Source organism: Kogia breviceps, chromosome 3 (genome assembly GCF_026419965.1).
Source record: "Kogia breviceps isolate mKogBre1 chromosome 3, mKogBre1 haplotype 1, whole genome shotgun sequence".
Lineage (NCBI taxonomy): Eukaryota > Metazoa > Chordata > Mammalia > Artiodactyla > Physeteridae > Kogia > Kogia breviceps.
The window spans coordinates 8,962,378-8,985,314 of NC_081312.1; the positions used below are offsets into that span (position 1 = coordinate 8,962,378).

General features: G+C 46.4%; 1 protein-coding gene across 2 annotated transcripts in view; it reads right to left on the reverse strand.

Moving 5' to 3' along the window:
* TUNAR (TCL1 upstream neural differentiation-associated RNA) overlaps positions 1 to 857 on the reverse strand; it is a 45,621-nt gene extending 44,764 nt beyond the window's left edge. For both annotated transcript variants that reach the window (XM_067030641.1, XM_067030642.1), the window contains exon 1: positions 155 to 857. The gene's annotated coding sequence lies outside the window, so the exon portion shown is untranslated. The remainder of the gene's footprint in view (positions 1 to 154) is intronic.
* Positions 858 to 22,937: the final 22,080 nt, after the last annotated feature.

Below are 22,937 nucleotides of genomic sequence, written 5' to 3' on the forward strand. Positions count from 1 at the left end.
ACGCTGAGCCCCGCGCTGCGCGCCCGCCCGGTGGGGCGCAGAGCCCCAGAAACTTTAGCACATGGCCGGTCCGGCGGCCGTGGTGGCGGAGCTGCCCCGCTCTTCCCGCACCCCCCGCTCCCCGCCCCAGCCCCGGCCCCCGAGAGCGGCTTACCGGCGGCGGCGGCGACCGCGACAGTGGGGCGCCCACCCTGCCGCGCGCAGAGCTGTGCGCACGGGCTGGGAAGGAAGAAGGGGCTGGCTGCGTCGGGGTCCCTGCAGGGGCACCTCGGCGGCGGCGAACCGCGCGGGTTGAGGCGTCCTGGGAGGAGGGGGCGGGCCAGCCTGGGTCCGCAGGCCCGGACGGGGGGGGGGGGGTCCGTGCGACCCCTGCCCCCGCCCCGCAGCGCAGCTGCTGACAACGCGCCTGGGCTTCCCCGGCCCCGGGTCTGCGGAGCCCGCGCTGTTACCTATAGCGACTCGTTCTGGGGAGCCCAAGCTGAAGCGCGCGACTGGCCGGGCTGCGGCAGCCGAGGGGAAGGGAGGGGAGGGGAGGGGAGGGGAGGAGAGGGGAGGGGAAGGGAGGGGAGAGGAAGGGAGGGGGAGCTCCGGAGGTGGGGGAGGTGGGGGAGGGCGGGTGGCTGCAGCCGGAGCTCCTCCTTCCGCCTCCCCCGCTGCTTTGGGGAGGGGGCCCGGGGAAGACGTCCTACACACGGCCCTGGAGTATGCGGGTGCGGGGAAGGCCCGCTCGGAGGTGGAGGGCGGGTGGGGGAGGCGCGAAGATGCGCCTTCCCCTTCGCTAGGGATGCAGCAGCAGGTGGCGGCGACGTGGCCCGTGGAGGCCCAGGGCCTACAGGCGCGCGGATATGGGCCCGGCTGGGGCGGGAGCGCGAGGAATGTGGCAGTGGGCGCGTGGGTGTGTGTGACACGCTCCCACCTACGTGGCGTACTTGGGGACCCGAGGACGCGGGTGGAGGAGGAGCCTCCTTCCTCTGGTCTCTCTCACTCCTTCCTGGACATTTTGCTCCTGCTCTGTCTCTAAATCATGGAAGCCCAGGTCGCTCAGCTCCCTTTTCTGAGCTCCTCCTTCCTTCCCCAAAACAGAAGGATGGCCCAGGACGTCGGGGGCAGTTTCGTTGTGATCAAACCAAGCCCAGTGCTGGCACCTCCCCACCCCACCCCTACCCCCACCCCACCCTACCCCTACCCCCACCCCACCCTCTATCCAGTTGCGCACATTGGGGGCGGACCCTTTAATCTGGCTCGGGATGCCTTCCTATTTTGGGATTTGGGGCCCCTCCAATTTCCCGCAATATGTATATAGAATGTGCCCTAAGTTACTTCACATCTAACGTAAAATAGTGTTCATCCCCGAAGCTTGTAGCTAAATGCTAGCACCTAAGGTGCCCCACAAAGGTGAACATGTATTAGCTGTAAAGCTACAGCCTGTCTCCTGATCCTCTAGGACCTCCCCAAAATACACCCCAAAGCCCAGGAAGGTGCGGCAACGGTCCGTGAAAGTCCTCATCGCAGGCAGGGCCCACTGGGTGAGGGAGATGACTTGCCCAGGTCCACTGGGAGCCTCAAAGCAAGCAGAGCCCAGGCCTCCTGCTTTCCAAGCTCCCACACACCACCACTGCCCCTCTTCAGCAGCCGGGCGCAGAGAGCCTCACTTCCCCACCCGTGGGAAGACCGCTCATCCCTGCCACCTGGCCCCCTGGACCAAGCCCACACCCCTTCCTCAGCCCACTGTCCCCCCCTCCTCTCTGGTGTGGCTATGGGGAGAAGGAGGCAGAAGATGGCCCCACAGAGGAGAAGGGGGACCTCTTTGCCCAAGACAGTCCGCACATCCTAGCGGTGGGTCTCACCGGGGCAGATCCCATCCCTGAGGGGCTTTGGGAAATACCAGGACCCGAGAGGGTTTTGTTCGCAAATTGACAGGATTCTTCCTCCCATGATGATGGTGATGATTATTACCATAACTATTATTCAGATGTCAGCAACTCTTGTTGAAAAACCCTGCCAATCCATCCAAACAGAAACCTGTATCTTAAGAAACAGAGGCCCCAAGGCAGCAGCACTTTTCTGAGAAAGCCACTTTGCATCCCAGCCCATGTGCCAGTTGAGAGCCAACATTTTCTAGTGAAATTGGGAGCAACACTGTTGCCCAACCAGTTTGTACAGGTGGTGGCAGCCAGGCAGCTGGTCCACAGAAACTCCAGAAGGACTGTTTCCTGGTGCCCTATTGGCAGCCGGCTCTTTCTTCAGCCCAGATTTCCCAATACGCAGATATAATTGGACATCTGATTTGGTCGGGGAACCCAGTGCACACAAGAAATAAAATCTCAGAGCTTGTATTCCATGCACAACCAGTATCTGGGCCCCACTATTTCAGGAAACAAGGCAGCCTGTGGGGAAATGTGATTTGACAGTACAAACATCTCATTCACTGTACACAAAGATTTGAAAAATACGAGCTTGCATCAAAGCCAAAGCCAGCATGTTCATCCTTTACAGTGTGTGTATGGTGGGGGCCGCGCAAGAGGGCAACAGGTGGGACATCCTCTGCGTCACGTGGTTACTCCTCATGCTTTTCTTAACAGAGGTGGGGAGTGCATGAGCATGTTGAGATTAAGGAAACCCGTGAATCCCCCGGGCCACATCTTTCCAGGATGTCCATCTGCACGGCAGTGGAGGAACATCTCCCCAAATTTGTAAGGAGCATTCACTGGAAGTCGGGCACGATACTAGTCACTAGGGGTGCAAAGATGAATGAGATAACCCTCTGCCTTCTGAATCCTCCTCAGGACATTTACAGAGGGCTTAACTCATGCCAGGTAGCCTAGGTACTGAGGGCTTTATCTACCAGTGCTAATTTTACCCTCATTAACCCTTCTCTGCGGGATGCTCGAAAAGGTTATATAGGTTCCCTAAAGTCACGTAGCTGGCAAGTGAACGGACTTGGGAGTTGCAGCCTGGTCTCCCTAACCCCAAAGGCCACGTTCCTAACCATTTCCCTGTTTTGCCTGCCAGGCTAAAGAAAAATGGAGACGACAATAATATAGAAAATGTCTGCCTGACATTTAGGATTACAAATGAGATGTGTCTATAAAGTCACCAGGATTTGTTCCTGGGAGAGTCAGCTCTCCATAAAAGCTACCTGTTGTTATCATCATTAGACCCTCGATTTTATTTTGAATTCATAAGCTCTGTCTTATCGGGATTACCGAGTACTATTCTTGGAGGCATAGACAGAAGTGATAAAAGTGCAGACATGTGTCTGCAGGACTGCAGCTGGCTGCACAGAGGAGGTGGCCTTTGGGTAGGGTCTCCAGGCGTGAGGAGGTGTTGGGTATGTGGAAGGGACTGATCAAGAGTCACGTATAGGGGAAGTTCACAGAGCTATGAATCAGCAGCTCCTGTGGGCAGGAGTTAGGACCCAAGACAGGAAAGCAAGAGGATGGACAGGAGCTGTGGAGACCATGGTTTCTGAGTGCTGGTCCCCTCCCAGAAGGCACCAGCAAGGACATCTTTTGAGCCAGGGCTGTGGGGTGGTGCGTGGAGAAGGCCAATGCGGCAGAGAGCCAGAGAGAGGACCCAGCCTCCAGGCAGCCACCAGGCCAAGGTTTACTGGCCGTGCTTGACGGGGGCACCTCCCGTCACTCATAGGGGCAATGGGGTCATGATCCCTGGCAACCTCGGTGCTTTGCAGGGCCACTGCGAGGGTCAGAGCCCACCGCATGGGTCACCAAGTGCGAGAGCGGGCTTGGCAACGTGTAGTGGGTACATTGTATGCACAGGAGGCCTGACTCGTTCACCCACTCTCAGGATTTTTTTTTACAATTCATTCATTCATGTGTGCGTTCGTTCATTGAGTATTATAATATTACATTTAATATTATGTTTTGTTTTTTTTTTTTTTTGTGGTACGCGGGCCTCTCACTGCTGTGGCCTCTCCCGTTGCGGAGCACAGGCTCCGGACGCGCAGGCGCAGAGGCCATGGCTCACGGGCCCAGCCGCTCCGCGGCATGTGGGATCTTCCCGGACCGGGGCACGAACCCGCGTCCCCTGCGTTGGCAGGCGGGCTCTCAACCACTGCGCCACCAGGGAAGCCCTAATATTATGTTTATTGAGCATTTCCCCTGTGCCCAGCACTCTGTTGGCTCTAGGCATACAGCAGGGAACACACCGTGGTCCCTGCCCTCATTTACTCACAGTCTAGTGGGGAGAGAGACCGGTCAGCAGGGTGGGGTGGCAAGACTGGGGCTCGGTGCTGTGGTGCCTTCAGGCCACGTGGTCGCACAGAAGAGGGGCTCTTCCCTGGATTCAGGGGATTGAGGGAGGTTTCCTCGGTGGAATGATCCCTCAGCCTCAAAGCTGACACCTGGCAGACCTCATGCCGGGAGCCTGGGGCTTCTGCCTGGGTGGCCTGGTCCTGATGATCGCAGCTTCTGGGACAAGCAGACACAGGTGCTAACAGGGCGGCTGAGGTAAAGGATAGCGCCTGTGGAGTGGGGAGAGGGCGTCTTAAAGGACAGGTAAAATGAAACACTGTTTTTGCCTAGAAAAAGAGGCTTAGGTCTGAACCCTTCCGTTCCAACACCCATATAAACGTGGTTATCAAAATAACATAACTCAGCCAACCACACTTAAGAAGAGGTGAGAGACTTGGAATTAGGAGGAGAGATGGGGTCGTGGGAGGAAAGGAAACAGATAACTTGGCGAGAGTGTATCATCACCTTAAAGAGACGAAGGGCTTTCTTATAGGAGAGGGTTGCGTTAGCTCCTGTGTGTGGCCACCAAACGTTGAACTAGGCCACCGGGGAGATGGTGCTTTCAGGACAAGGAAGGATAACACTTAGATCAATACCTGGCCCTCTGACTACTTTTGTAAACAAAGTTTTATTGGAACATAGCCTGCCCGTTCATTCACGTACCGTCTAGAGTGCTTTCACGCTACACGAGCAGACTTGAGTATCTGCTACAGAGATTGTATGGCCCACTAAGCCTAAATAATTTAGTATCTGGCTCTTTGCAGAACAGTTTGCCAACCCACTGAATCAGAGCAACCCAGATATCAAGTGAGGTGCTTTGGGAGGGAGGGAGTTCCCCATCCCTGGCGGTATTCAGCAAAAGCTGAAGTCCTGTTAAGCAGTGACGTGGCTAAGAGTTTGAGTGAACTTTGAGATCATAAGGATCCAGCAGTTAATGACAATTATTCAAATTTCTTCAGTGCCTCCTCGTCACATAGTCACAACTATTGAAAAATAAATCCATCTTCAGAGCGGTCAGATCTACAGTGTTTCATCCCTGGATCTGAAGTCCATCAAAAAGAGCAATGGCTTCCTCTGCCTGTTTAATATAAGGCAGATGACGGACACATTCAGGCAATCTCAAGGGTGAACATCTGGAGGAAATCTTTTTACACCCAAGCCTCTCTTACGAGGAAGTCGTACTCACATGTAAACTCACGGATGTATGACGGCGTGGATCGTTTCTGGGCCACCAATGTACCCACGAGGCTAAGATGTTCCTCCGTGTTTCAAAAGGATTCGCTATGGAATAAGCTAATTTAGCTTTGTTAGGCTTCTGTTGGGGTCCCTGGGGACGTCATTCAGCAAACTTGGTGCCAGACCTTGAACTGGGCAGAGCACCTGCCCTTGAAGAGCTGGTGGCCTGGGCCCCAGCTAGCTTGGCCAGAATGTGATGAGTATCTGCTAGATCCCAAAGGCAAGGAGAGACTTACTCGGCCAGGTGCATTTATCCAGCAAAGCAACGTTGCTGCACGGCACTATTAACAGAAATTTGTTTTCTTTCCAAGTGGAATTGCAAAGAAAAGCAAAATGTTCTCTTTAGAGGGAAAAAACATCTGTGGCCATTTCACTATCTTGTCTTCAGCTAGGTTGGATGTAAACAAAGTCAATTTCTCCACCTCAGCTCTCTTGCAAAACCATGATGGACACAAGAAAACATTTTCTCATGCAGTGATCCACAGCCTGTGTGCAGAAACAGAGATTTTTCCAACCAGAAAAGGAGAAATGCGCTTTATTACAATCCCCTTATGAAGCACATTGGCAAAGGCGAAATTGATTAAATACTGTTCCTAGGGTCCACAGGAAGGACTGCTTCCCTGATCCTTACTGGCCCCGTCCAGTTTACACCCCGGTGAATTCCAGGTACTGATTTTCCTAAAGTCTTCCTTCCTCTGAGTCTCAGAGTAAAACAACAGCAGCAACAAGCTCATTTCACGTTTTTACATTTCGCATTTTTCTTACCGCTGCTTTTGTTTTCGGGTGACAGTTAGATAATCAAGATATCTAGTTGTAGGTTGCCTTTGGCAGGATTTCCAGCTGAGAGGCAGACACCCCTAAGAGCTTTCTCCTGAGAAGAATTCAGATGTTATTCAAGCTCTGACGCATCCATTCTCAGACACTTAATCATACCCAAAACCCATTTAAACTGAAGTTTTCCTAGCTCTCCAGCTAGGGGGAATCTTAGTGTTTACGGATAATTTTAAAAGACCACAGAGAATGCTGAGGCCTTCCACCTGTCCATAAACAAAAGAAGTGCCGGGGAAAAGGCTCTCAGTGTTCCATGCCTTCCCGGCCATCCCTAAACTGGCTACTCCTTTGTCTCGTCTTCCCCATCTGCTGTCTGTGACATGGATTGTCTAATCTCAATGCTGAGGCCTCATGTCCAACCTCATCTCTGTTCCAGGCCCCAGAGCCCATGAACCTGAACTTTACCCTGTTTTTACCATCTCCCTTAGCCATAGTTTGAATGGCATTGAATTCCTGAGTGAGGGTTGATTGGTGTGTGTGTGTGTGTGTGTGTGTGTGTGTGTGTGTGTGTGTGTGTGTGTGTGTGTGTGTGTTTACGACAACTTACAATGCAGGGAATGAGGTAATAATACCCTGGTCCCCAGTTAATTACAAATAAAATTATTCCTAGCTATTTGATTGATAGTTACCTGGTGTCAGCATTCTTGGTTGCAGCTCCCAAGGTAAAATTGGAAAGTATTGTTAAATTAATCCCTCCGTGTACATTCAAGCACACATTACCTTATTCCAAGGATTACTATTAATGTAGTAATTTAGTTCTGCTGGGGAGATCTTCCCATAAAAGAGACATTTCCATAAGATTACTAAAAATGTGAAGGTTGTTTAAGTCATTCATTCTTCCCTAGTCTCAGCTATCCATAATGTGAATTGCTCTGAGAGCTTACAAATATCCTCCAATGGACCATGGGAAGCCATGGTCATTAAGAGATAACATGCCACAGAGCTGATCCATGATCAGAGACCTTGAACCTGCCCCTCTCCACCACACACACCCGGTTAGACATGTCATCGGCTAACGTTAAACACACCATCACAACGTCACCTCAGTCATGTGCAAGGAAGGAATCTCTTGCCTACAAAGAAGGCAGAGGGTTTCCCACCTTGTCTTTCCCATCAAGATCCTTGCTCAGACTTTTTATTTGTTCCAACAAATCGGCCAGAGGCTGACTTGGCCTCTTTGAGACTCTGCATAAAACCAAGTCTTGTTCAAGGAAGCTGGCTTCCTTGCAGTAGGGTACCTCTAAATGAATAAAGAGGGAGGGGCTTTCGATTGCTTATGAAAAGGTATCTCATAAAACACACGCATGCTGAATTGCTGGGGTGATTACATGAATAACCCGTTTAGGAAAGTGTCCAAAGATGTTTCATTGATTTAAGAAACCTTTCAAAATGAATAATCAGGATACACAAATCTCTGCTGAAGTTTCTTCATCATGTTTACTATCCCCACCACCACCACCATCACCATCATCATCACTGCCAGCACTTACCAAACCTCTACACTATGCCAGGCACCTTCACATACATTATTTCAACCTAAAATTCACAGAAATGCTGCAACTACATCTCCTTATCCCCATTTAACAGATGAAGAAACAATGGTCCCAAGATTTTTAATCTTTACAAATGTAAACTTAGCTGATGAATATTTCAAATTGTTAGAAGTTTTTAATTTAATGGTAACAGTATATTTATACCTGACCAGCCAAAGCCTATAGCTAATAAAATGCAATGTGTTCTGTCACAGCAATGAACATAAATGCAGAACTCTCAGGTAATAATTTCTCCCTTTTCCGAGTAACAAAACAAGCAGGGGCTGAAAGACTTACCTCTCTGCCTTCTAAATGGCTAGTGTTTTGAACTACCGTTATTTTCAGAGTTTACCCACTCCAAACACTTAATCCCTGTACCTACTTTTGAACCAAGGAAAGATGTCCTTTCATCTCTTATCTGTTGTTTTCTAAACTGTTAAGGTTTAAGTATCAATAACCTTGTTAAAACATCATTGTAGTGGCTTCCCTGATGGCGCAGTGGTTGAGAGTCCGCCTGCCGATGCAGGGGACACGGGTTCGTGCCCCGGTCCGGGAAGATCCCAGATGCCTCGGAGCGGCTGGGCCTGTGAGCCGTGGCCGCTGAGCCTGCACATCCAGAGCCTGTGCTCCGCAACGGGAGAGGCCACAGCAGTGAGAGGCCCGTGTACTGAGAAAAAAAAAAAAATCATTGTAATCCATTACATTTTTAGAAATCATTGAATATACAAGTCCAGAGGGTACCTCTCTGTTCTCTCCCAACCCACTCCAGTCTTCTGAGGTCCTTTCAAAGATCACTCGCTTAACTGTGTTTCGTAGCAGCTTTTACATTGAAAGAGCAAGTCCTGCGGTTGGCTTGAGTAGGATGGAAAAGGTAGATGAAAGTGTAATCGGTAAAAATGAAAATGCGTTTATGATTTCTCCAAACAAGCAAATTGCTGCCATTTTAGAGGTGAATGGCATCCTCTGTTTGTGTGTGTGGGTGTGTGAGTGTGTATGTGCTTCACCAAATGGCTGGAGAAGTTATAAAGGAGGAGAGATGCAAATGATGGCACAGAAAGCAGCAGGCAGCGATGGGTCTCTCGTGATGACTTTGAGTTAATACTCCTCCGGGGAAGATGGAACAGAAAAAGGAAAAAGATAAAGAAAGCACAGATACAGAGCGCTACAGAGTTAAAACCTGTTGGATCAGCCAAGTTTTTCTGGCAAAGCAGTACAGAATATATGTTTACCCTGTTAATTTTAAGTATCACAACTGGACAGTGACTAAATATCCAAAGGTTATAACCTGCACTGGGGGTTAAGTATGACGGAAGAATGATAAAGAAAATGCAATTTTTTTCCCCACAGTAACCTGGGAAAACACTGCTTTGAAAAACTAGCACAGTATTCCCCTCCTTCCCCCTGACATAAGATAAACTAATTAATATGTATCACAAATCCAACCACAGGACTGGACCCAGGGATTTCTTTGGTGCAGCATTATCGAGAAGCATGTATAGTCAGGGCCAACCCGAGGAACTGAGAGGCTTAAGATATGTAGAAGGGTTTTTTTTTTTTTTTTTTTGCCCTTATTCTGAAGATGAATTTCTGGGAGCAGTTCACAGGGCCACATTGATTCTTTCACTACGTGACAAACAAGAACAGCTTGTAAACCTTTCTCAAGGGTTATTTTCCTTCTTGTGTGGTTGGTGGTGGTTGAGGTAGCAGCTGTGACTACCACTGATGGAACACCTACCTCTAGACGTGTAGGATGCTGGCGCTCCACTTGTTTTATTTAATCCTTCTACCAAATCTGAGAGGTGGTTCATGTATTACCTTCCATCGTAGAGAAGAAAGCCAAAGATCGGAGGTATGAAGAACATACCTAAAGCCACCGCGTTAGTTATCCATTGCTGTGTGAAAAATGACCACAACACTCCATGACTTAAGACACACATTTATTATTTAACAGTTATGGTAGGTCAGAAATATGGGCATGGCTTACATGGGTCCTCTGCTTCATGGTGTCTCACAAAACTGCAACAATGTATCCGCCAGGTCTGGGGTCTCATCTGAAGGCTCAACTGGGGAAATATCCACTCCAGGCTTTTTTCCATATTGTTGGTGGCAGAATTTATTTATTTATTTATTTATGATTACTTTCCATTTACAGTTATTACAAAATATTGGCTAGATTCCCCATGTTGTACAGTACAACCTTGAGCCTGTCTTCCGCCCAATAACTTGTGACTGCCACTTCCCCCTCCTCCTTCTCACCCCCACTGGTAACCACTAGTTTGTTCTCTATTTCCATGAGTCTGCTTCTTCTTTGTTATATTCACTAGTTTGTTGTATTTTTTAGATTCCACAATATAAGTGATATCATACAGTATTTGTCTTTCTCGGTCTTATTTCACTTAGCATAATGCCCTCCAAGTCCGTCCATGTTGTTGCAAATCGCAAAATTTTGTTCCTTTTTATGTCTGAGTAGTGTTTCATTGTATACATATACCACATCTTCTTTATCCATTCATCTGTTGATGGACACTCAGGTTACTTCTGTATCCTGGCAATTGTAAATAACGCTGCTATGAACATCCACGTATCTTTTAGAATTAGTGTTTTTGGCTTTCTCAGATAAATACCCAGGAATAGAATCGCTGGGTCAAAGGGTAGTTCTATTCTTAGTATTTTGAGAAACCTCCATACTGTTTTTCACAGTGTCTGCACCAACTTACATTCCCACCAACAAGGTAGGAGGGTTCCCTTTTCTCCACATCCTCACCAACATTTGTTATTTGTGTTCTTTTTGATGATAGCCATTCTGACTGGTATACGTGATATCTCATTGTGGTTTTGATTTGCATTTCCCTGACGGTTAGTGATGTTGAGCCTGTTAGCCATCTGCATTTTCTTTTTCAAAAAACGTCTATTCAGTTCTTCTGCCCATTTTTTTGATGTTGAGTTGTATGAGCTGTTTACATGTGTTGGTTATTAATCCCTTTTACTGGTCATATCATTTGCATATATTTTCTCCCATTCAGTAGGTTGTCTTTTTGTTTTGTTGATGGTTTCCTTTTCTGTGAAGAAGCTTTTAAATGTAATTAGGTCTCATTTGTTTATTTTTGCTTTTATTTCCTTTACTTTAGGAGATGGATCCAAACAAATATTGCTGTGATTTATGTCAAAAATGTTCTGTTGTTGGCAGAATTTAGGTCCCCGAGGGAAGCTGGACTGAGGGCCTCACCTCCTAGCCACCTATTGGCCAAAGGCCACCCTCATTCCTTACCACATGGGCCCTTCCAACATTTCAACTGGCTTCATCAACTTGCAGGTGGAGAAGGCAATAGAAAGAGTCTGCTAGAGAGATAGAAACCACGATCTTCTGTAACCTAATCACAGAGGTGACATCCTACTCCCTTTGCTGTAGTCTGTTGGTTAAAAGCAAGTCACAGGTCCTGCCCTCACTCAAGAAGAGGGATTATTCAAGGGTGTGAATACCAGGAGGTGGGGTTGTTGGAGACATCCTTGAGTTTGCTCACATGCCTACCCATATAGTTCTAGTTGCCTTGATGGCATCTAGTCTCCAGGCTTCTTCTCCTGCTGCTTCTTTCTCCTCACCAGATCTTTCTTATCCTTGGAGGATCTGCTCCAGTCACACCTTCCTCCGAGAAACCATCTCTGGAAACGCCAGCCTTCCTTTTCCTCTTTGTTCCTGGTGAACTCCACTAGCATTGATAGCAACAGACGTAGTGACTTTTAACTAGTTCTGTTGCAGACCATTTTTCATGTAAGCTGTTTGGTGGACTCCTAAGGCACACTTTCAAGGGGAACATACCCTTAAACCACACACCTTGTAACCCCAGGGCTCTGCAGAGCTTCCTCAGGGCTGATGTTTTGGGAATACATGGAAGGCAAAATTCTGAACCCAAAGGCCCATGTATAACTAAAAACCCACTTCCCATATTTTGTATTAGATTTCATTTGAAGAAAGATTCCATGCTAAATAGATATCTGGAAGCCATTTGCTAAAGAAGTAATGTTACAAATGATAAGTTCCCAGATAGACCACCACTTATAATATTGTTTCTTTGGGAAAACACATTTAAAAATCCAAATTAGATCCTACGTACAGTAGAGGATCCTCAAGAGTTGCTAAGGTGGAGGAAGGAAGGGCAGGGTAATTTATTATTTTAATCTATGTAAGAGAAAGCACTTTTTAATATACCTTCTAGGATCCACCCAGCCATGTCCTTCTCTCCATTACTGTCATACCAACTTTATTTCAGGCACTCAGACTTCCTCACCTGAATGACTGCAACAGGTTCCCACCTGGCCTTTTTGCTTCCAATTCATCCTCCATGCTGTAGGCCGAGGGAACCTCCTAAACTAGAAAAGTAACCATGTCACTCCCCTACTTAAACCCCTTCAATGACATTCCCCAGAACAATGGTAAAACTCTTTGTTTGGTCACAAGGTCCACTGTGAACAGCTATCGTTCATGGATGTCTAATATCTTTTGGAAAACCTGTCTACACTTTGACAGTTCCCACACATGAGGCCCACATTCCCATGGATGAATGAAAAACAACATCAACAGCAGCTAGGATGCAGGCATGCGACCTGGGTTCTTCCAATCGCATCTGCCCATGAGAACTGGATGTGGAAGTATATTACATGAGGCATCAGGCTCCATCATAACCCAGGAGATGGTGTCTATCAGGCACGACAGAGCAGAATCTGATTCATCTGGGGCAGCTTCTGGTATCCAGCCTGGGATGATTGGTGCTGAGTGGTGTGTATTTGCAATCATGGCGTTGGCTGCTGTGCTCGGTATTAGTCATGGCTACGTGGTTTCTGACTGCATGGTGTCTTAACCCTGTGAGATAATGAAGGGAGTAGAGTCTATGACTTGCTGATAAGAACCCTGACCAATACAAGGCCTTTATTTTCCAGCCCTGACAGATTTTTTTCAGCCTCCCTCTTGGCCCCTTCCCCACAACCTTCGTGCTATGAGCTGACTGCATTGAAAATATTTGGAGTCACCAAACACTTCATTCCTTCTCTGGCTCCTGGGCTTTTTCACAGGATAGTTCCTGTGTCTGAGACATTCTTACCTGCCCCTTACTTACATGGATTACTCCTATTCAGTTTTCAGGTTCTACGTTGGTATCACTTTCCCTGAAAATTCTTTCCTGACTCTCAAGTCTGTGTGAAAGGTCCTGTACTTCCTCAACTGCAGCACATAAACTATTGCATTTTCATAGGCTATTAACTCATCTACATTTACCTTTAAGTTATGGGAAAATAACATGTTTATATTATTCACCCTTTGCACTGGACAGCTACTGTTCTGCCTGTCCACACTTGCTCTTATTCTGGAAAATATTTTATCTAATTCGGTTAGTAAGAACGGGACTGCTATCTTCTTACTGATTCCAACCTCCCTGGTAGTTAGTAGGGTGGAAATCTGAGGCAAGCTGGGCTATTCAGAGTCCTCCATTAGGATTTTTGAACAAGGAAGGTGAAAAACTGGCCTTCAGATCCATTCAGTTTCCAGATTTTGAGATGTGGGTCAGGGGATTTTAGGGGCCATGCCCCTTGTGTTATTTATCTATTGCACAACAAAATACTACAAACTTAAACACATTAGAAGAGCACACATTTATTATTTCAGAGTTCCTGTTGTTCATGAATCTGGGCACAAATTTTCTGGATCTCATCTGACAGCTATAGTCAAGGGGTCCGTCAGTGCCCTAGTCTCATCTCTAGTTCATATGGGGAAGAATCCCTTTCCAGGTCTGTATGGTTGTTGCAGAACTTGGGTCATTGTAGCCTATAGGATTGGGGTCTTAGTTTGTTGGCTGTTGTTGGACAGAGGCCACCTTCTGTTCCTCCCTGGTTGTTGGCTGAGGTTGCCCTCAATTCCTTGACACATGAGCCTTCCCAACATGTCCCCTGACTTCATCCAAGCCAGCAAGGGAAAATATGCTGACAAGAACGATGTTACCTTCCTATGTAATATAATCTCAGACGTGACATCCCATCACCTTTGCCATATTCTGATAGTTAGAAGCAGGTCACAAGTCCTGCCCACATTCAAGGGGAGATTATACAAGGTTATGAGTGTTCAGAGGTAGGTATAATTGAGAATCATCTTAAATTCTGTCTGCCACACACATTCTGAGTCGAAGAACTCATTTGGAATAGAGCAGAAAGAAGAAAGAAAGAAGACTTGAGGTGTTACAAGTCCTCATTCCAATTTTACCTCAGTCCCAGCTGTAACCCTGCAAGTTACTGCATAATTACCATAGTCCCACATAACCAAGGGTGTTGTTGTCTGTTTTAAATGAAAAGGTTCTAACCAAAATATCGTTGTATTTTTAGAGCCTAGCACAGTACGTGGAATATGAAACATGACCCTTAATAATGTTATATTGAGTTAAATTGAGAACCCTGCCACCTGTTCATTATTTTGGCAATTTTAAGCCACCAAAACATAGGATGTTGGAGCTTAGAGCCCTCTTGTTCAACTTGTTCATTTTACATTCTGAATAGATCAAGGCTGAGAGAGAACAAGTGAGTAATCTGTCCCTTATCACATAAGAAGTCATATAGTGATAGAGCCAGAGCAGGGTTCTAAATCCCAACTCTGACTCTGGCGTTACCAGAGGGAAGAGAAAACCAGACTCTAAGGTGAAATGATGGGTAATTCAGGACCACAGACAGTGGCTCACACATGCTGTTCCCTCTAAGCAGTTTAGCCTTGATTGGCCAATGGTTTCTTGAATCCATGCAGTAAGGACTAAAAGAAAAATATCTGATATAACAAGTAAGAACTTAGTTGCGTGAAATTATTTGTTTTGATGTGATTTACAGTTTCACTATGTACGAGAATCATATATCACATCTCACTTATGGCTATGACTACATAATTTTCCTTAATGCTTGTCAGACAAGGAATTTAGATTAGTTGCTATTTTTTAACATAGTTTCAGTAATTCTTGATAATCAATTTGTTTCAGAAAGAAATCAGCATTCCTGCAGTTCAATGATCTAAAAATATCCTCTAGGAAAAAAATTATTTTATAGCCTAATGTAGAATGCATGTCTTTTTTGCTGAATAATGTTCTTTGTTTCTGCAGAGGCATGTGCATTCCCCACTGGTTTGGTTCACATAGTTAAAATAGTTGAAATGTTTTGCTTGCTCTTTTTAATACTTGAAGGGTGTCAGCATGCATTTTGGCATAGCTGGAAATAGCCCACAAGGGGTTCTCTTTACAATATTTGAAAAAGGTGATCTCTCAAATTTGCTAGTTGTAGAAAATTGAACATAAATACTTTCAACTGAAAAATACTGCCTGACTTAAACATCTCTGATTCTGTGGTTTTAAGGCACACTGAGTAGGAAAGTGTTTTGTAAACTTTAAAGCACTGTACAAATGCTTGCTGCCCTTGTTAGAAATAATGGTATTATTGTGGTGGAATTTGTTATTAAGAGATGTAGAGTGATACCTTTTCTATCTGACACACACAGAAAGGGTAGCTGCAAACAGGGTAAAATTTTGGACTTCAGTAGAAGAAGTTAGGAGAGGACTGTTACAGAACTCACTGGGTGAGGCTCACATTTGAGTTAGCAACGGTTGGGTCCATCTTGCCCAGCAGATGTTGAACTCCTTGAACTCAAGAACTGTGCTATTCATCTTTCTGTCAGCCCCTTCCCCATGCCAAGTACCAGAATCTCAACAAATGTTCCTTGTTTTGCAGTGAATGTCTTTCCAAGCCAAGTCACCCGAACTAATTAGTTCCGTATGTTGCGAAAGGACCGAATTTGCTTTCTTCACCAAATTACATCTTTCTTGTAGCTTTCTTTCCTTTTTCTTTTGGTTTTCTGCAAGATATCAGAAGTTGTAAAACTCCAAAAGGATGTTAATTAGAAGTTAGTGTAACTCACGGAGAAAGCTCTTTAAAATGGCAGACGTGAAGATGAAACATTATAAAAGAATTTGCAAAATGGGTACTTATTTTACTATGTCATGTGGTATTAAATTAAATGCTTTTAATAGAACCACATCTTTCAAAAGCAGCTAGCCACTGCTAGCTGTTTTCATTGTACCTAAGTAAATTGAAATTATTGGCCTATATTGCTGTTGTCTGATATGACAGGTTCAACCTCACTTAATTTTGAAGGGGAGAAATGATCTGCATATAGCCTGAGTTTTTATTCTTTCTCTTTCTCATCCAGTTGTCAGCTCTGTAGAAAGGAATCTCAAGAAGACCATGAGATTTGTTGGCTGTATCTTTTACTAGCAGTGTAAACTTGGGCAAGAGATTTATCTAAGTTTCAGTTCATTCATCTGTAAAATGGGGATCATAGGCTTGCCTCAGAAGCTTCCTAAGAGAATTAAATAAATCTATGTGGAACACTTTGCAGTATGGCAAGGACCTACCTCTCTTCCTTCTCCCCTCCCTCCTTCACCCCCCCCATTCTTCCCGCTCTACCTTAAAATCATTTTCAATGTTTCAGCAAGATATACCCTCCTTGAAGGTGGAAGAAAGAATAAAAGAGGAGAAAAAAGAGAGAGAGAGAGAGAAAAGCAAGATGGAAGTAAACTCATAATTTTGCTTTTATTGGCAGCAATAGAGTAGATTGGGGAAGAGTCAGAGAAGAGGGCACAGGTGGACTTCAACGGTGGTGTTGAGGGGAGACCAACTGGATTGCAGCCTTGGCTCAGCCTTGACTGTCCATGGGACTTTGGGCAAGTCACTTCCCCTCTCTGAGCCTTGGTTTCCTCACCTGTGAAATGGGGATAATAACTGCTGTCTCACAGAACATGAGATAATGTATATGAAAGTCTTATATAAACCATAAGACTCTACAAAAGTACCAGTTACTATTTTATTGTTAGTTAATAATGAATCTAAAAGCACTTGGAAAATCTAAATCCTGTGCTCAAAAGGAGATATTCTCAACTTAATCCTTTCATTGTAAAGGTGCAGAACCGTGGAATACCAGTGCATTGGCTGAGAGGTCTATTTTATATTCAGGTAATTGGGAAGGGCTGTCATTGAATTTCATCATTAATGAAACTGCTGATTAGAAATGTAAGTTTCACTTTTATTTCTTCCACCTGTATTTATTGCACATCTACTGTTGGTTGGATTTGGGACTGGGCCCTAGAGATGGAGTCAGGCCTCTGTCCCCTTAGCCATCCTCCCCCAAATGGGTGGAAGAATATTTCCAGTAGAGAAATGGTTAGGGATCAGTGGACATAGGGGACTTCTAGGGGATCTGTAGGTGACAGGGTAGATTATGGTTAGGACATTACTTGTAAGTGAACTCATTCTATGTTGCATCTAGTAGGTTTCTTTTTCATATTAGTTTCACCATCTTTGCTGTTGATTTTTGACTACTTGGGAAAAAAACCTACTACTCACCATTTTACTGGAAAAGTTCCGTTTTCATTATTAACCTCCGAGTCCTTCGTGTCTTTCTAAATGAGCCCTGTAGACATTAACCCATAGAACTTCAGAACTGGGAAACGGCTTTCGAGAAAATATATTATGGTATCCTCATTTTCCAGAGAGGTGAGCCAAGACCCAGGGAGGCTCGGTGACTCATTCAAGGTCACACAGTAAATTAGTAATGGGACTGGGAATACAATCCAAGTTCATCTCTAGGGCTCTTCTCATGGCTCCCAACTGCTCCCGGCTCTAAAATGTGTTCCTATCTTCCACACTGCTGACAGTTTTCCTCGCAGGTCACCATTGCCTGTTTTCTTTCCTTTTTTTTTTTTTTTTCTTTTCTTCTTTTAAGAAATATATAGTTTGTCTTAAAAAGTTCTTTTATTCTTTTTTATTCTTTTATTATCTTTTAAATTTTATTCTTTATTTAAAAATATTATTTCATTACTTTAAAAAATAATTTTCGGGAGTACAGCATAGTGATTCAATATTTGTATCGGTTATACTGTATTTAAAGTTATTATAAAAGATTAACTGGGGCTTCCCTGGCGGCGCAGTGGTTGAGAGTCCACCTGCCGATGCAGGGGACGCGGGTTCGTGCCCCGGTCCGGGAAGATCCCACGTGCCGCGGAGCTGCTGGGCCCGTGAGCCACGGCCGCTGAGCCTGCGCGTCCGGAGCCTGCGCGTCCGGAGCCTGCGCTCCGCAGCGGGAGAGGCCGCAACAGTGAGAGGCCCGCGTACCGCAAAAAAAAAAAAAAAAAAAAAAAAAAAAGATTAACTGTATTCCGTGCTGTACAATATATCCTTATAGCTTATTTATTTTATACATAGTAGCTCATACCTCTTAATCCCCTACCCCTGTCTTAATCCCCCTTCCCTCTCCCCACTGGTCACCACTAGTTTGTTCTCTGCATCCGTGAGTCTGTTTCTCCTTTGTTATATTCCATTCATTTGTTTTATTTTTTAGATTCCTCATATAAGTGATAACATAGAGTATTTATCTTTTTCTGTCTGACTTGTTTCACTAAGCATAATACCCTCCAGGTCCATCCATGTTGCTGCAAATCATTGCCTGTTTTCTGAACTAATCATTCAGGATCCAAGCTTAGACTAATAATGCTCTGGGTACCTTTCTTCCAGAGAAGAAATCAGATGAGAGATTGAGTTTGGCATCACAGGTAAACACATTTTGCTTTGGTTATTTGGGGATGACACCTTGCTTGGTCTACTTCGTGGCACTCCAGAGCCCTGGGAAAAAATCTAACACTAGTAAAATGTCCAGCTCCTTTTCTCCAGTGGGAAATGTTAGAAAGAACAGAGAGCCGGAAGCCTGAACACCAGGACCTGGCTCTAGCTAGTCTCCCTCATTCTCCATATGACCATGGGCATATGTCACTATGCTTTTGCATTCTTTGATTTGGTCAGACAGTTACTCAGTTCATTTAGTCACTAAAGGTTAGGGCCTCATGCTACGTACTGGGGATACACTCACATATAAAACATGGGCTCTGTCCTTGGGTGGGGCGGTCTCGTGCGGGGGTAGCAGACACAGAGAATATACACCCTGAGCTGCAGTACCTGGGCTCACAGGAGGCTTGATGAAATTGCACCAAACTTAGACTGGGGTGGGGGGTGAGATCCAGGGGAGACGTCACAAAAGAGGAGAGGTTGAAGGTAAGGAAGCCCTGAAGATTATTAGGTAACAGGTGGATTCCAGAGGTAGAAAACAGCGTTCATCCATCCATCCACCCATTCACCTCTTCATTCATTTTATTAACAGGTGTTAAGCATCTCCTACAGATCAAGGAATAAGGAGGTGATAAGGCATGTTCTCTGTCCCCAGGGAGCTCCCATGACCTTGAGCAAAGACTCCAGGACCACAGAAGAGCACCTGGCTTCAGGCAACAACAAGAAACTTGCTCTGGGTAGAGCAGAAACCCCTGTAAAGAAGCAGCAGGAAGAGAAACTGGAGAAGTGGGCAGGGCCTTATATACCACGAAAGGCCTTAGGAACCATCATAGGAGGTTTGTGGTGTGCCTGAAGGACCAGGAGGACGGTTCATGGGAAGGTCAGTGCGGGAGGAGGGGAAGCGCAGAGACTACATCCCCCAGCTTGAGATTTTAAGATCTCTCTGGCTGAAGAATTAAGAATGAACGGCACTGGGGAAGGAGAGGGCAGAGCAAACGGGACAAATTAGGAGACGGTTGCTGATATCAGGAGAACTGTCATAGTGACATGGACAAGGGCAAGGCGGAAGAGATAGAGGGGATATCACTGAGCAGGAATCAGAAACTCTTATTTTACCCGCCCGTGTCACAAAAGAGAAAGTTAAAAGGTAACGAGTCTCACCCATGGTCATGACCGTGTATTAACAGAATTATCCTAACAACCCATGAACCTCAGTCTCAGGAAATCCGGATGTGCACCAGCTCCACCACGGGCCAGAGTCACGTGCTCCCTTCTGCTGGGTGCATTTCTTCCTCAGTCAGGCCTGAGACTTGAGCTGGACAGAATTAGGTGTGCATCTTTCTTTGCTTTATTCACACCTATGCTGGGCGTTCATCACAGTCTCATCATGGAATCTTGTGTGTACTTACAGGTCTGTCTCCCCCACTAGGCTATGAGCACCTTGATACTAGGAACTGGCTTCAGCCCTGTGACCGTCTATGCTCTGCGTGCTGACAGCTGGCTCCTGCAGCATCCGTTTTTTCCAGGGATGTTTAGGCTCTTATGACGGGAGCAATTTTAATAGTCTGGCCCTCGAGGGAGACAGGGGGCCATTGGAGAAAATTGACAAGCGCTGGAGTAATCAGAGAAGCCCTCTGAGGAGCGGGTGGGACGGATGGGGTGCAGCAATGAGGAAGGGATCTCACTAGGAAAAAGAGAAGCCCCCACGTGGGGTCGGAGCAAGACTGCAGGGTGGCCCTGGCAGGACAGCCCCGGCTGCCTATGGCCAGCCGCTACCCTGATTGGTCACAGCGTCTCAGGGGGGCTGGAGAATTGGGGAACAGCACCGCTCAGGTGCTGTTGCCATTCAGGTGGCAAGCTACCCTGCTACGATGTATTCTGTGAGAGGAGAGAAAGGACAGAGGAGAAGTTGGAAAGAGAAGGAAGAGGTCACGCAGCAGGCATGGATGGAACTTGATCCTGGGGGCCTCGAGAGCCAAAGCGCAGGCAGGAGCACAGCGTTCTCCATCCCACCCCCTCCCTGCTCCCCAAAGCGTCACGCAGACCATCCAGTTCCGAGCTTGAGGGTGTCGGCTCGCTCTCCAATCCCAGGTCTAGCCCAAGCCTTAGATAAGTTACGCAACTTCTCTGTGCCTCGGTTTACTCATCTGTAATATGGGTCTGGAATAATAGTTCCATCATGCCCCGCTCTGTTGAGACGATGAAAGGAAATAATGCGTTTAAGACCCCTAACACAGTGCCTGGTGTGCTGTAAGCGCTCAGAGCAGGTTGGCTGTTAATACTGCTTCAGAAGGGCCTGCTGTGTCCTTGGTTTTCTGACCTGCCCGGTCTGTTTCTTTTTGAATATCTTTACATGATTTCTTCATCCTCACCCACTGTTGGTCTCGACAGAAGCCTGAGCTACTCTACAACCAGCAATGTGATTCTTGTCTTCTAAAAGACTCCTGTCAGTTTCATACATTTTGCATGATCCTCTCCCCGGGAAAGTGGATTTTCAACAATAAATGCTATTTAGAATAGCATACTTTCCCCCTGCTACGTTTCCGTGAGCCCTGTACCACTGGGACAAGGATCTGCCAGGGGTTTGCAGGGAGTATGCTTGGCTGTGGAAATCCTTGGGCTATAAATAGTGTGTGTGTTTTTTTAATATGATGGACTCATTTTCTCTGATCATAAAATCCATGGCTTCTATCTATAGCCACAATGTTGCTCTGCTAGTACTGAGGGATTTTAAAAATAAGCTTCAGGAAGTAAGATGTGCTCAGCCAACCCTCTCAGTATGGAGGCAGCAGAAGGGGCCTGGCGATTTGGGACTGGGATTTAGGGTCCTGGCATTAACCCTATGCTGTCTCTAAGTCATCTCCATTCCAAGTTGCTTCAGGCCTTGTGCCTTCAACTTGCATTACATTTGCTCCAGTGAAGAGGTTCATTCATTCATCCATTCATTGGGAACCTGCTCTGGGCCGGCCATGATTTCAGGAAATAAAGTGTTCCTAATATCAAGGTGCTCATAGCCTAGTGGGGGACACAGACTTGTAAATACCCACAGGATTCCATGATGAGACTGTGATACATGCCAAGCACAGGTGTGAATAAAGGCCTGGGAAGCACAGAAAAGGGTACCCTTAAGTCTGCCCAGGGCAATAGAAGAGGCCCCTCTGGTAGGTCGAATAATGGTCCCCAAAGATATCCAGGTCCTGATCCCCAGAACGTGTGAATGTTACCTCTATGGCAAAAGAGATTTTGCAGACGTGATTAAGCTAAGGATCTTGAGATGGGGAGATGATCCTGGTTTGGGAGTGGGCCAATGTCATTACAAGGGTCCCCATAAGAGGAAGGTGAGAGGGTCAGATAAAAGAAAGAGAGAGAGGAGAAGGAGAGGTCGCCGCAGGAGCTGGGAGAGATCTGAAGATGCTGTGCTGTGGGCTTTGAAGATGCAGGAAGGGGCCATGAGCCGAGGAATGCAGCTCTAGAAGCTGGAAAAGGCCAGGAAAAGGATTCTCCCTGGGAGTTTGGGGGGAAGTGGAGCCCAGCCAGTACCCTGGTTTCAGCCGGGTGAAACTGACTTCAGACCTGTGGCCTCAGGACAGTAAGAGAATCAATTTGTATTGTTTCAAGCCATCAAGGTTGTGGTGATTTGATTTAGTGGCCATTGTAAACTAGCATACCACCCAAGGGAACACTTCAGCTGAATGGTTGCAACAAACAATTGGTGTTTAGGGCCACTCAGTATCCATTGCCTTCTGTTGGTACCTGCGGCCCAGTTTTTGCTTAATGACCCCTTCCTGAGCACAGCCTGTGCTGCAGTGAGGCAGGCTCAGGTCCAGCCCTAGGGCCTCCCAAACTTCTTAGCATAATCCATCCCCCAGGCCATATAATTGCCTCCGGACTGAGCATATGACATGTGTTGATTCAATTAGATGTTAAAAGAGTTGCCTTCCTGCCACACCCCAGCTCTGGGTGAACAAGGAAGCATGTAGCCCCAGAAGGAGCCTCTCGGAGCCATGTAGAAAGAATCATCCTGAGAAGGGTGCAAACTCCGAGCAAGTGGAATCTGAAGATGCTGAGAGACGTAGAGTCCTGGTTGTCTCCCCTGAGCTGCTAGACTTTTAGGATGAACAAGCCAATTACATCTCTGCAATGGCTAATTTGTGTGTCAAGCTGACTGAGCGTCAGGGTGCCCAGATATTTGGTTAAACGTGATTTCTGGGTATGTCTGTAAAGGTGCTTCCTGAAGAGATTAGTGTTGGAATTGGTGAACTGAGCAGAGCAGACGGCCCTCCGCGCTGTGTGTCAGCGTCATCCAATCCACTGGAGGCCTAAATAGAAGAAAAAGGCTGAGTAAGGAAGGGATAATTTGGTCCCTCTGTCTGGCTGTCTTCGAGCTGGGACATCAGTCTCCTCCTGCCTTTGGACTTGGACTCAGACTGGAACTTACACCACTGGCTTTCCT